At 43.3% G+C, this 13077-nt stretch overlaps 1 protein-coding gene across 10 annotated transcripts in view; it reads left to right on the forward strand.

Annotated features, from left to right (window-relative positions):
* Positions 1 to 12088, forward strand: part of LOC141579767 (uncharacterized) — an 89037-nt gene extending 76949 nt beyond the window's left edge. For 6 of the 10 annotated variants that reach the window (XM_074378290.1, XM_074378293.1, XM_074378288.1 and 3 more), the window contains one exon: positions 1033 to 7195. The gene's annotated coding sequence lies outside the window, so the exon portion shown is untranslated. Of the gene's footprint in view, positions 1 to 1032; positions 7196 to 8446; positions 8693 to 11223 lie in introns of those variants that run through there. The other 4 variants (XM_074378295.1, XM_074378296.1, XM_074378291.1 and 1 more) reach the window with 3 other exon arrangements.
* Positions 12089 to 13077: the final 989 nt, after the last annotated feature.

Raw genomic sequence — 13077 nt, forward strand, 5'->3', positions numbered from 1 at the left:
AGCCTTAGAATCCCTGGGGGGCCGGTTGGCTCCTGAACTGAGTTTCAGTTGCCTTGACAGGAGGGCAGGAGTTGAGCCCCAGGCCTCTCACACTGGGAGTTGGATGGCTGTTCTTATGTAAGGCCAAGCACATCCTGAGAATCCTGCTTTATAAAAGGGTGAATTAGAAAGATATGTAAAAAAGCATTCCTCAAGGCAAGGAAGTAAGGAAAATCAATTTTTTTGGAAGCGGGGAAAAATAACTTATCCAATGTAAGTATTTAGTTTAAATCTGTTCTGGCATGAGAGTGACAACAAACTCCTGGCAGAAAATCACAGCTCCTCCCAGAAAGAGAAGTTGTGTTTTGAATGAATCAGTGGGCAGCCATTCTGAAAAAGGTCTCCAGAGTCTTCTGGATCAAGATACTGGACCCAAACACATCCCTTCCATGGTCTCATTTAAATAACCAGAAAGGTTTTAAAGGAAAGAAGCCATAATCATAGTTCTATTTATTGACATTAATATATGCTAGGAATTCAGAGGTGACTATGGAGTTGTCTCCTCTTCTATGGACCTTACTTTCTATTTGACATAGTTGGGGAACTTGGTGGAGGGTGGTGTTAGTCTGTTGCAATTAGCCAGGAGAGGAGATTAAGAAAACAGTGAAGGGTGGGTGACATTTTTAGCTGAGGACAGTCCTGTTCAGTTGGTTTGTAATTGCAGACTCGTTGAGTTGTCACTGGAGGGAATTGATCTTATGGAATTTGGACTTAACTCAGGCCTCTTCAGAATGGACAAGTTAACCTGGAGAAAGACAGTCAAATCTGTGCAGACATTAAAGTCCACGTGAACGTGCTGTATCCCTGAGCCAAAGATAGGACAATTAGGCAGCACTTCTTGAGGACAGAGGAGTGGTTTTTAAGGTTCTCCAAGAATGAATCCCAAGGAACCGGGATGGCCAGTTGTCAAACTGTGACTTTGCTCTTTGGACGGTGTACCCACCGAGGGTATTGGCCGTTTATAGGTTTCCATTTCTCTTTAATACATGACAGGTGATGAGGACGTGGGCATACACTTTTGACACCTTGTTGAAGTGACTGGGTACCTGCCTAGAAGCGCGTGCACGGCTACAGCTGCGTCACACATCTTGCCACCTATCCCGCTCCCCGGCTCCGTGATCACGGCAGAGTGGTTCCTTGATGACCTGTCTGTCTCCTCTGTGACATCGTAACCCAACAAAATACCGGAGAGTATTAGCTTGGCTTTGTTCTTTTCCATCCTTCCCTTCGAATGATGATGACTGATAGTGGACCCAGTTACGTTTGCAGATGATTTACACGTAGGGCTTTCAGTACAAACCTTGTAATTCCCACTGTGTGATCTAGAGAAGAAAGTTACATTCTTTCCAAATTGTTTTGATGCATTTATGTGGGAAAATGATGTACGTTTGTATATGTGTTTCCTCTCTGAATCATCATGGCTCGAGATGAATATTTGTAGACATAGAATGAGTTTTCTGTATTTGAACTATATGGTCCCCTAAATTCTCCCCAGCTTTTTAAAGTCATCACTGGAGTGCTACCTCCAGAGTGTCCCAAAGCATCCACCACTACCTGTTCTTCGGACACTTTGAGTTTGCAAGTTGGAGAAGGCTGCTGGCTGTTGAGGCATTCTCTGGCACATCTCTGGCTGGCTGATGTGAACTTAGCACACAAGACTTGGCAGATAGTATCTAACCACGGTCACATCCATTTCTGGAACACTCATGGAGGATTTTACACCTATGCTAGTGGCATACGTTATTTCATTTAGTTTTCCCAACAATCATAATTAGATTTTTTCACCTGTATTAATAAGGAAACTGTCAAAGCGAGTGACGTGCAGACTTTGGACTGGAACATGGGTCTTTCTGATCCCTGTCTCTGTTCCCTCCCTAGCCTATCCTTCCAAATGTCCTGGAGACTCTTCCTCAGTCTTGAGTTTCCCGCTGATGTTACCACTCTCTTTGTTTCTGGAGAGGAAAACAAGTCTAAACTTACTTTCCAGTTGGAAATGGAATGGAGAGTTAAAGTTGGAAGCCGGAAGAGTCTGTCCTGTGATGAAGCGGCCTCCGAGCCACTTCCATTGGGACGTCACGTCACTGTCTGGGCCCCTTGCACATCCTGTGCACAGGTGATAAGCCAGATGTGCCGAGCAGTCCTCCCGGACAGGGCAGTGTGTTGGAAATGAGTTTGGGGATTTGGTTTCATTACATAGGTTCCTGAGGGCCTTGGCCTGGCACTTCGAGTGGGACCACTCCCTGTCCCACAGACTCGTGCTCTGGGCCCGTGCAGACCTGACGTGGCCTCAGCCTGAGGCTCAGGGCCCGTGGTGATGAGGAGCATATTAGTCCAGGGTCTGCCGGAGGCTCTGACAATTCTGGGTCGTGGGACTTTGTCCAGGATGATAATTCCTCCCCGAGTTTCAGATTTCCTTGCCTGTGAGCCGGGGTAGTAATAGTTTCTGAAATGATTGTAATGATTCAGTAACGCGCACAGCGTGTGCTGGCAGGTAGCTTGTGTTTAAGGAGCAGAAGTCGCAGTCACTCTGTCAGCCTCTCACTTTGTGCTCTGTGCTTTGAGAGGTTGTGTGTTTGGTGAAAGTCCCGCCCAAACCCTAGGGTCTAGATGAAATTTTGTTCCTTTACTTTCCCTTCCTTTTCCTCTTTCCCTTCTCTGTGTCCCACGTTTAGGTAGCAGATTCCTCTGTTTCAGGGAATACGGGCCTTTCTAGTAAAAGGAGAGGCGGAACGCGGAGAGGTGGGGCCCAGAGGGGGTCTGGAGCGTCTGCACAGCGCTGCTTCCCTGCATTTCTGCATCCGGTCCCATCACTGCACGAAGTCAGTCTTCCTCTTCCTTCCTGTGTCATTGGGTCTCTGTTTTAAGGGAAAACTTTTTACGGGTCTTTTTTCACTTACATGTTTCGTTCAGATGCTTGTTGCATTTCTCCCTGTGCTTCAGTGTTCCTAGGAGAGAATTCAGCAGTGCAGCATCCTCTCTGAGCTCTATGAGTTGATCGACTTCCACCGCAAGTCCGCCTTCTTCAAGCGGGTGGCCCCTGTGCAGCGCGCGGCCCCCGGAATCCTGGAGCCTGGCGGGAAGGCCTGCTACCGACTCCTGCAGACGCTTCCTGGCTACAGTCTGTCACTGGACCTGCAGGACTTCAGCAAAGGTGTTGGAACTAAAACATTGCTTCAGTCCCATTAACCATGCCTGGTTTGGGCCCTGCTGTCCTGTCTCATCAGGGTGAATTCTGATTCGTTTAGAACAGGGCTCAGCAGACTTTTTCTGTCAAGGGCTTGGAAGTAAGTATTTCAGGGTCTGCAAACCTCTTGATCTCTGGTGCAGCTGCTCAGCTCTGCTGTTCAGACACCAGAGCAGCCGGACATTCCACACACCCACAGAGCTTTATTAACAGGGGTGGCTGGGGCTGGATTCGGTGTATAAACTGCAGTTTGTCCCCACAGCCTCCACACTATTGACGCCTGCACCAGAGCGTGCATTTGCAACAATGGGTGAACCTGCACTGACACGTCATCATCACCCAGAGCCCAGACTTTACACTAGGATTTACACTTGGTTGTGTGCACTCTGTGGGTTTGGACAGATGTGCAATGACATGTATCCACCGTCACAGCATCATACAGAGTAGTCTCTCTTAGTGACCTTAAAATGCTCCGTGCTGCACCTCATTCATTGCTCCTTCCCCTCTAGCCTCTGACAGCCAGTGATCTTTTAGTCTCTGTGGTTTTGCCTTTCCCAGAACACCATACAGTTGGAATCAGACAGTTGCGGAACCTTCCCAGATTGGCTTCTTTCACTTAGTAATATGCATTTAACTTTCCTCCATGTCTTTCCATGCCTTGATAACTCATTTCATTTTAGCACCAAGTAATAGTCCATTTTCTGGCTGGACCACAGTTGATCCATTCACCTACTGAAGAACAGCTTAGTTGCTTCTGAGTTCTGGTGATTATGAATAAAGCTGCTATTAACATCTGTATGCAGATTTGTGTGTGGACATAAGTTTCCATTTCGTCGAGTAAACACCAAGGAGCACAGTTGCCGGATCATATGTTAGGAGTACGTTTAGTTTTGTAAAAAATTGCCAGACCGTCTTCCAAAGTATCTGGGCCATTTTACATTCCCACCAGCAATGCATGAGAATTCCTGACGCTCCACATCCTCACCAGCGTTCAGTGCTGTCAGTGTTCTGTGTTTTGGCAGTTCTGACAGGTGTGCAGTGGTACCTCGCTGTTTCAGTCTGCATCCAGTTGATGACAGATGCTGTGGAGCATCTTTCCATAGACTTCTTTGGCATCTAGATTTCTTCTTTGATGAGGTGTGTGTTCAGGCATTTTGCTCATTTTTTAATCAGGTTATTCATCCTTCTTGTTGAGTTTAAAGAGATTTTGGTATATTCTGGATATCAGCCCTTTATCAATGTGTCCCTGCCCTTCACCTGCAGCACCGGAGTTGTCCTTTGGGTCTCAGTGGAGTGTCAGCTCTTCAAAGAGGTTCCTTGTCTTCCCTCAGCCTAAATACTGTCCTTGTATTTTTCACTTTCATTGACTCATTTTGTTCTTTTTAAATAGCATTTCCCATAATTTGTATGTACATTAAAAATAAAAGGGCAATGTTTGAACACCGCCTCCGCCACCAGGCTGTGTGCCCTGTGAGAGCAGAGGCCCTGTCCCCACTCACCGTTTCCCATGACAGCACATGGCACATGTCCGTGTAAAAGTGTGTAACGTGGGGCCAAACCTGATGAGCAGCTATGATGACATGTGTTGGCTACCATTTATTGAGTAGACTTTGTTTCTGATCTTAATTATTAAATCACATGAATGAAATTTGTTTGTTTTGAAAAATAAAACAACAAAGCACACCTCCATTTGATTGGTACTTTCTACTTAGCCTTCTGACCCAGGAGGGAATGTTCACCATCATTTTGTGGAGGAGGTTGGGGAGGTAAAGTAAGAGAGTGAGATCAATTAAAGTAAAAATGATAACTATCAGTTGGCTTTATTTTCACTAAGACATAAAAGTTACTTTAAACCCTATCTCAGCTGTTGTTCTGTTGTTTTAAACATTTCTCATAGAATTAAATGGAAGCCCACTAAACCCTGAAAGGGAAATTGTGTGCTCAGGTCCTGAAAAGTGCTTATGTCTATTTCTTGAAATGCACATTTTCCCTGCTGGTTACAGAAAGTCGAGGCGGGAACACAGCCGTGCGCTGTGTGTCTGCCGGCTTCACGGGCTGCTCACTGTCATTTTCACTTTCTTGTGTTGCAGTTTATGAAGGTTTACCATGAGATATATTGCTCAGCCTTTTCCTGAATGAAGGATTGAATTTTCCACAGGAAATCTTATGAAGGAGAGTGACAAGGCACATGGGTTTCCCAAAAAGGAATCCTTGATGTAATAAACTCTCACTATGGTGAACTTTTTTAATACAAGCCAGTTGAAAATTTTATCACTAGGTCATAGGCCACAAATCTGTCTTAAGAATAAAAAGATTCAAATTTTGTAGAAGAAGCAGTTTGAATCAAGTAGAAATTATGATTTGTACACTAGTTGGTGTTAGAACTTATACTCAGTCTTATCATAATTGCCTGTGGTAGGAACTGGATCATTATTTATTTATTAAAATAAAAATCCACTAGGTGCTATTTGCCCCATTTTTGATGCAGCAGTGCTGAGGTTAGTTAAGTTGGGCCATTTAGGATTGTTAGCTAGGTTTTCTGGATATTGATTTCAGCCTCTTTACCTTTTTTACAATCTCTTCTTTTGTATCGGCCTTTGGTCTTTTGACAACGTGGAAATACTGCACGGATCTGCCTTTCCCTTTTCTCCTGTCTTTGTGGGAAAAGATTTCTGAAAGACAAACTACTAGGATATTAAGGATTTTGTGTGGGGTAAGTTTGTTCAGTTCTAAGGATTTCAATTAATACGTATTAATACTTGCTATTCAGCTAATGACAGTAAAATTATAAACTAACTTAAGTATATATCAGTAAGTATAGTAAAATAAGCCCATCACCCAGATTAAGGAATTCACAAACTTTTCCATATTTCCTTTATTCAGACCTTTGTTCTTTTATTTGTCCTTTGTTGAAGTATTTGACAGCAAATCCAAGAAGACATGTCATTTTACCCTATGTGCTCAAGTAGGCATGTCTGAAAAATGAGGGCCTTTTTTTGATCAGGTTTTTCCATTTGACCCATGTGCTCGTTAAGTACCAGCTTTATCAGGCATCTCACTAGGCATTAGGGATCCTTGGGGCAATGAGACAGTCCTGGCTCCCAAGGAAGTTAAGGGCTGATGGAAGAAACCAACACAGGAGCTTGGGTGCCTCACTTAAGGTCCCTACTGAATGACACCAATTGGACAAAATTTGTGCACAATACAGTAGGATTCACAGAAGGGACTGGTCAGACTTGTAGGGCAGGCCGTGAGAGAGGAGGTCAGCAGGGATACAAGAGGAGGACTCATTTGATCAGAATCTGAAATCCTTTCTGCCAACCTTTCTAGCAAGCTCCCAGGGCCCATCACACACAACCATGTGCTGTAACTCTTTTTGATTCCAGTTACCACATCTCCTTCAGGAAGGATTTTAAGGTGGAAAATATTTAAAATCCGTAATTGTTGCCAGAAGGGACATAGAACAAGGAACATGTAAACAACACAAATGTCCATCAGCACATGACTGGATAAAGACGAGGTGATACATATATACAATGGAATACTACTCAGCCATAAAAGATGCCATTTGCAGCAACATGGATGGACATGAAGACTGTCATTCTAAGTGAAGTGGGGTGGAAAGAGAAAGAAAAATGTCATATGACTTCATTTATGGGGAATCTAAAATTAATAGCAATAATAATACGACCACAAATGAACTAAATATTGTTTTGATTTCTTGAATATATGCAAGCACATCTGACTGTCCTTTGTGATTGGATTACCATATTCTGTTTATTCTTTTGTAGATGTCCTTATTCCTCTGGTAACTAATTTTAAAAATCTAAAGCTCTAATCTGTTCTTAGAAACAATAATTAGTACATATATGTAAACTAAAAAATACAGTATGCTCTATACATGTATTTACATGCAATATGTGTATGTGAAGTTGAACTGTAAAAATTCTACCTAATAAAACTGAAAAAGGAAAAAAATAAAAAGTTTATTTTAAAAAATCACCCCTCTTTAGATATTAAAACGTTCATTTCTGAGATTCTGTGAAAGACAGCATGGAAGTAGGTTTTAATATTTTCTCCTTGTTCCTCAGTGAGCAGCCTGGGCTGCACAGCTTGGCCGCCACAGGCACCCAGGACTTGCCAGCTTGCTCCTCACTTGTTGGGAGGAAGATTAGCTGCTTCAGGAATATTTATGTTCTTAGAAGTTGCTGAAAACCCTACAGAGCTTCTGTTTACATGGAGTGTATCTGTCAATATACCCCATTTTAGAAATTAGAACAGAAAGTTTAAACCCAAGAACTGACAAGCACACGCTGTCCCAGCACGTGGTCAAAGCAGTGCTGCCACGGTGGCGTGTGTTGGTTCTAGAAAAAATGCACAATACACTCAAGAATGAGGGTGAACCCATAGATCTCATCTCAGCAATGCTATGAAGAGGTGGGACGCAAAGCCCCTAAAACAGTGCTGAAGTCCCCAGATGTCTCAGAACACACAGAGCCATGGGATCAAGAATCCAGTGTCTCACGGATCATCAGCTGTGGAGACCGCATCCTGGGTCAGGAGGAGCAGAAGTAGGGATAGAAGGCACACAGTCCTATTGACAGCAATGCTTCAAAGGTTTTGAATTGACTGAAAGTTTGGCAAAGATTTGCATTTAGACTACTACATTTCCTCTCCTGGAGACGTTAGAAGGATAACACTGATTAATAGAGGATGATTGTAATGGATTAATTATGATACTGATGACATGGGCTGCGAACACTAACCCTGCACTCAGTGTAGACTAAGCCTTTATGTACACACTTCATTAGGTCTCCACACCCCTGCAATGTGGCATTAAGCACTCATACAACCATGAAACCAGTGACTATAAAACAGTCACAAGCCTTCCTCTCCAGCATGAGGTAGCAAAACCAGCAAGGATTTTCAATGACAAAAGCCAAAATCATATATTTTTGGGAAAGAAAGCAAATGAAACACTGAAGAACAATAAACCAAAAGAGCAGATGGAATGGAAAATTTTATTGAAGAAAGCAATGATTGATTCAATTAAAACAGCTAATGTCCCTGGTATAATTGAACCATCAATCCAAATTTTTGGAAAAATGGGTTGTGAAATTACTGTCTCATTTAATATTGGAATTCCTACTTGGACCAATTTGATATGCATCACTGGTGTGAGGTTAGATATTTAGGTAAATAACAATATTCCTATTTTTTAAGTTAACAGGAAACATAACACAGGACTCCAGATTTAGGGAGAGAATGCAAAAAACTACTATCATACTCCATCCAGTAAGGACAAGTGTCCCTGCGTCACCAAAGCAATGAGAATTTGCACAAAGAAAACACAGTTCTCCAATTGTGACAAATACGAGACCATGAGCCATGAGTTACGAGAACAAGCAACTGTTTAAATGCCATGGACAAATTTTTTTTATCATCCTGAAAACATCACTGATGTTCTAGGTAAGAAAAATAGTTTTACTAACAAATCCAACTGACACAGGGGTTTTTCCAAGTGAGAAGGTGATTCCAAAAAGTACAGTAAAATGAGTAAAGATGATCTGCGCAGTGACGGAGATGGTCTTAGACTAACCAGCACCACGATTCCCGGTTTTACACTTGCTCTCTGCTCGTCACCTCTGACACAAGAACTCATCAAATGATTGTTTTTTCTTTAGGGAAAAAAAAGATAAATAAAATCTAAATACAAGATTTGGTATGTAAAGCGGTAATGAAGTTTTCTAACCTTATGATGCAGCCAGTGTAATGTAGCACTTATTCGGGCACTAGAATTTTTTAATTTATTTCTTTTATACCCTATTTCTATCCTAAAGGAGACACTTAAAGTTTTCTCCTTTATTCAACATATCTTGTGGGGGTTGTGATATACACTGGTATGGCAGTTTCCAGAGATTCAAAATCGCCTCTGTGGTTGTGGTCAGGAAAGGCAAGGCTCCCTCACAGCTGCGAAGGAGAAGGAATCCCTGGAGTCAGCCTCCGGGCAGCTTCCGAACCGCATTTGCTTGCACTTAGCACAGGACATCATCAGCAAGTGTAACTCTGACAAGGAGATTTCCCCGGGGACCTGGGAGGTGCTCTAACATTGTGAAGCCACTTGTTTCCCAGTTAGGTAAGGCTTGGAAAAATAGTTTATTAGAAGTGACTCCCTTTGTATGTGCCTTTTGTCCTGAGAGGTCACTAATTAGCATAGAATATAAAATACCCCATAATATAAGAATTTAGGCACCACATCTTTCCATCTACCTGTCTATTTGTTTATCATATTTATAGTTAGGTTACATTTTCTATGACGTTCACTTCCGGGCACCAGAAAAGAAAGGTTACAAAATATTTATTATAAATAGGGTGGACTGGGTCTAAGTGTTAAAAACCACTACTGCTAACAATAAAAACCATATAATAATTTTAATCTCAGTTGCATCAGACCTTCCAGAATTACTCCCTCAATTTCACTGTTAAAACAGTAATGGAATCTCTGTTCTTCCAAGACTCGGGCCTGATCGCCACCAATCCAGACATCTGTCTGTGGGTCCCTACTTGTCCTCTAGGCCCCCGAACACACCTTATGGGGTGAACTTTCTTCAGTGTCCCTACTGTAGGGGAAACCTGGAAGTGCCAGGCACTATCCAGGATTCACACCTACCTGCAAAAATCAAAGTCATGTGACTGAAACGGGACAACCCAGGTGGTGTGATAGGGCTGAAAGCTCACCAAAAAACAGGTTTGGGGGCCTAACCCAAGCCCTCTGGCTCCTAACATGAAGAAGGACAGGGAGGCCCAATTAGCCACGAGACTGGGGGGCTTCATTACTCCATGAATAAAGGATTTGTGCCAGTGCCACCTTTAGATAGGGAACCCCAGAACCCAAACTTGGAAGCACCCCATCCCCTCCCCTCTGAACAAATATTCTCTCAAGACATGTAGTGAGAGATGGGAGTCCCAATGAGCTCTGGAATAAGATGCAATCTGAAAGACTGCTGGTAACAAATGCTGTGGAGCTCGGGCAGCCCCCAGGGCCACCAGCCCTTCTGGCACCACTGATGCCCACACTTCCATCCACAACAGTTTCTTCAGGACCCTTACGCACACATAACCATCACACAAAAATGATTGCTTAGACATATTTTAAGAGAAATAACATTATGAGAATGCCAAATTCATGACAAGTCAGAGTCAAGACCCCAGAGTATTTACTTAATGAGATCTCACGTGTGCTCCGCAGTGAGTTTTAAACCCTTAGGACACAGTCATGGAACAGTAGGCATTTTCTTTCTTTCCTCCAAGTTGGCTTTACCGGAGAACTCCTTAGACACAGGAAGACTCTGGATCCCACCACTACCACTTACACAAAGGGCTCATCTCACCATTTGGAGTGGGATCAGCGATGGTGCGACCGTCTCCAATGTGCGCACTCCCGTGCCCAGCTCCCCGAGGAGCAGAGCTCCCCCCACAGGAGCAGAGAACCCCAGGAGCAGAGCTCCCCCCACGGGCACTGCAGTGCCTGCAAGAATCAGGTGTCTGATGAGTGAGCCTGGGGCGGGCAAGACAGGAAGCAAGCACCACTTCCTCACACTCTGCAGGTGATCTCTGTGTCATCTTGAATAAATACAGTCAGCATTAAAGATGTTTGGCAAGAGGGTAAAAGGTAAGGCCTCCCCAAATCTCCTCGCATTCCTTCAGTGGGAGTCCTGTTAGAACACATGGTGACAAGAGACGCTGGCTTTACATGCGCACGTTGCCCTCAGGGCTGCAGGGGAGGCCACGGTGCTGCCTCTGCCCCACCTCCTGCCCTCATTCCCCAGACCTCACAGGGGCCGCTGACTCATCTCTCTGACTTTCTCTCCTTGGTTGTGCTGCTCTTCCAGCTCTTAAGGGCTCATAAAATCCTCACCAGAAAATCTTTAACAATGAAAGCAAATCAAATGAAATCAACCACAGAAACACACTGCCTTCATCATTACTTTACATTTTAGGAAGAAATTCTTGAAGACGACTCCCTGACCTGAAGGGATGGATGGAGGAGAAAAGAAAAGAAGACAAGCATTTTTGGCCCACAAAAAAATGAAAGGTAACCAGATGGTGTCTAGTTTTCATTGCACCTCTCTGCCCGCCCCAATTTCACATGCCCCTCCCAAATCAACTCATCAGAAATCGACTGAAGGAGGCGGCTTTGCAAATTTATTGGAAGCCAAAGAAATCGCTCCAGAAACAGTCTCCCAAACTCAGCGAGAACACTGAAAATTGACCAGTGCCAGAATCTGAATACTAAAACACACAGATTCAAACTCCGACACCCTCCCTGGTGGGTGTACTTACCATGCGGGTGTCACCGTGAAATTTGTCAGCATCCAACATATAAAAATGAATGGGACACCAGTTTTCAACATCACAGTCCCTCTGAAACAACTGGTAGTCAATTAGCGTTTGTCGGCAGCAAAAGTCGATTTTCTCCCCTGCACGTGGAGGTCAACACACAGAAGAGACTGATGATCCCCGCTGCGAGTGTAGCTAAGTGTGTCTAAGCAAACTGGCTCCATCAGCCTCCTGATGAGCAGGGGAGTGTGTGAGCCGCGGGGCTTTGCAGACTAATGGCCAGGCAAGGAGGGCGCTTTCTTACTTTGGGGAGAAAAACGCGGAAGCAACACTCGCTGTAAATAAATTCTAATTAAAATTTCAGGTGCAGTTCCTGCAGCGTAACCCACGCCAATAGATGAGGCTCCCTCCGTGCTGTCCGGTCATGTGAGCCAGGCTCATTATTGTACCTGTGTGTTTGGTTTAGCAAGTGAATCATGTCTGTTTTCTGGAAATTACATGAGGGTGGAAAACCTTCCAAACATGTTCATTTATTTGCTGTGGAATTTGTTTAAGCCTCTTAAGAACATTTACAATGACAACCTTCTTAAATAAGTATCTTTGCCCGAGAGACATTTCCAGGCACATGCGCTGAAACCTAGGACAACCCAGAAGCAAAATCAAATCCGTTTTAGCTGCACAGCACCGCAGAATGTGTCCAGTTTGCGAGTCAAGGATTTTTTTCTCCACACCCTTTTACTCTTCTGCCCAAATTAATCAGCCTCTGCTTCTCTTGTATAGTGAGTATCGTATGACTCATCTTCTCTGCCTGTAAAATGGAAATGGGAGATACTTCTACCCAATAAAATGTCATAGAACTAACCACCAAAATTATATATATTAAAAAAAAAAGCCAGGGCTTTATGCTGTCCAGGGATATGAATCATTTATTTAATGTGTCAATTGTTACAAGAATAAACTTTTCTAAATGTAAAACCTCCTCAGAAATCTTCAAGTACTATTCAAGAAAAAATATCACAGAAAATTTCTGAAAAGTATTCAAAGGAAAATCATTTTTAACTGGATCATATTCTAGGCACACTGAATAAATTCTCTTTAGAGAACTCCAACTTTTTTTTTAATAAATGACCTATAAAAATACACCCAGCATTTATCAGTAAATCTTCATTCCTTATTTTTAAAATTCTTAAGGCATGCTATTTTTCTTAAATCAAATGAGGAGGTATTCTCAAGCCAATGGACAATGGAATTACCTAAGAGGACATTATAAAGCAGCAAGAGCAACTAGCACTTTGCCAAGCATTCTGTCTGAGAGTCACTCGTACCATCTCATTTTGACCTGACCACTTGGAGGTGAGCTCCTTCAGCCCATTTAAAACATGAAGAAACTGAGGCTCTAGGTGGTCATGTTTCCAGTACTTGATGGAGCCAGGATCCAAACCCGGATATTTGTCTATAGAGCCTGTGCCTTTACCAGATCACACTTAACATTTCTCACTCTTCAAATGCACTCA

This window comes from Camelus bactrianus, chromosome 14 (genome assembly GCF_048773025.1).
Source record: "Camelus bactrianus isolate YW-2024 breed Bactrian camel chromosome 14, ASM4877302v1, whole genome shotgun sequence".
Taxonomy (NCBI): Eukaryota; Metazoa; Chordata; class Mammalia; order Artiodactyla; family Camelidae; genus Camelus; species Camelus bactrianus.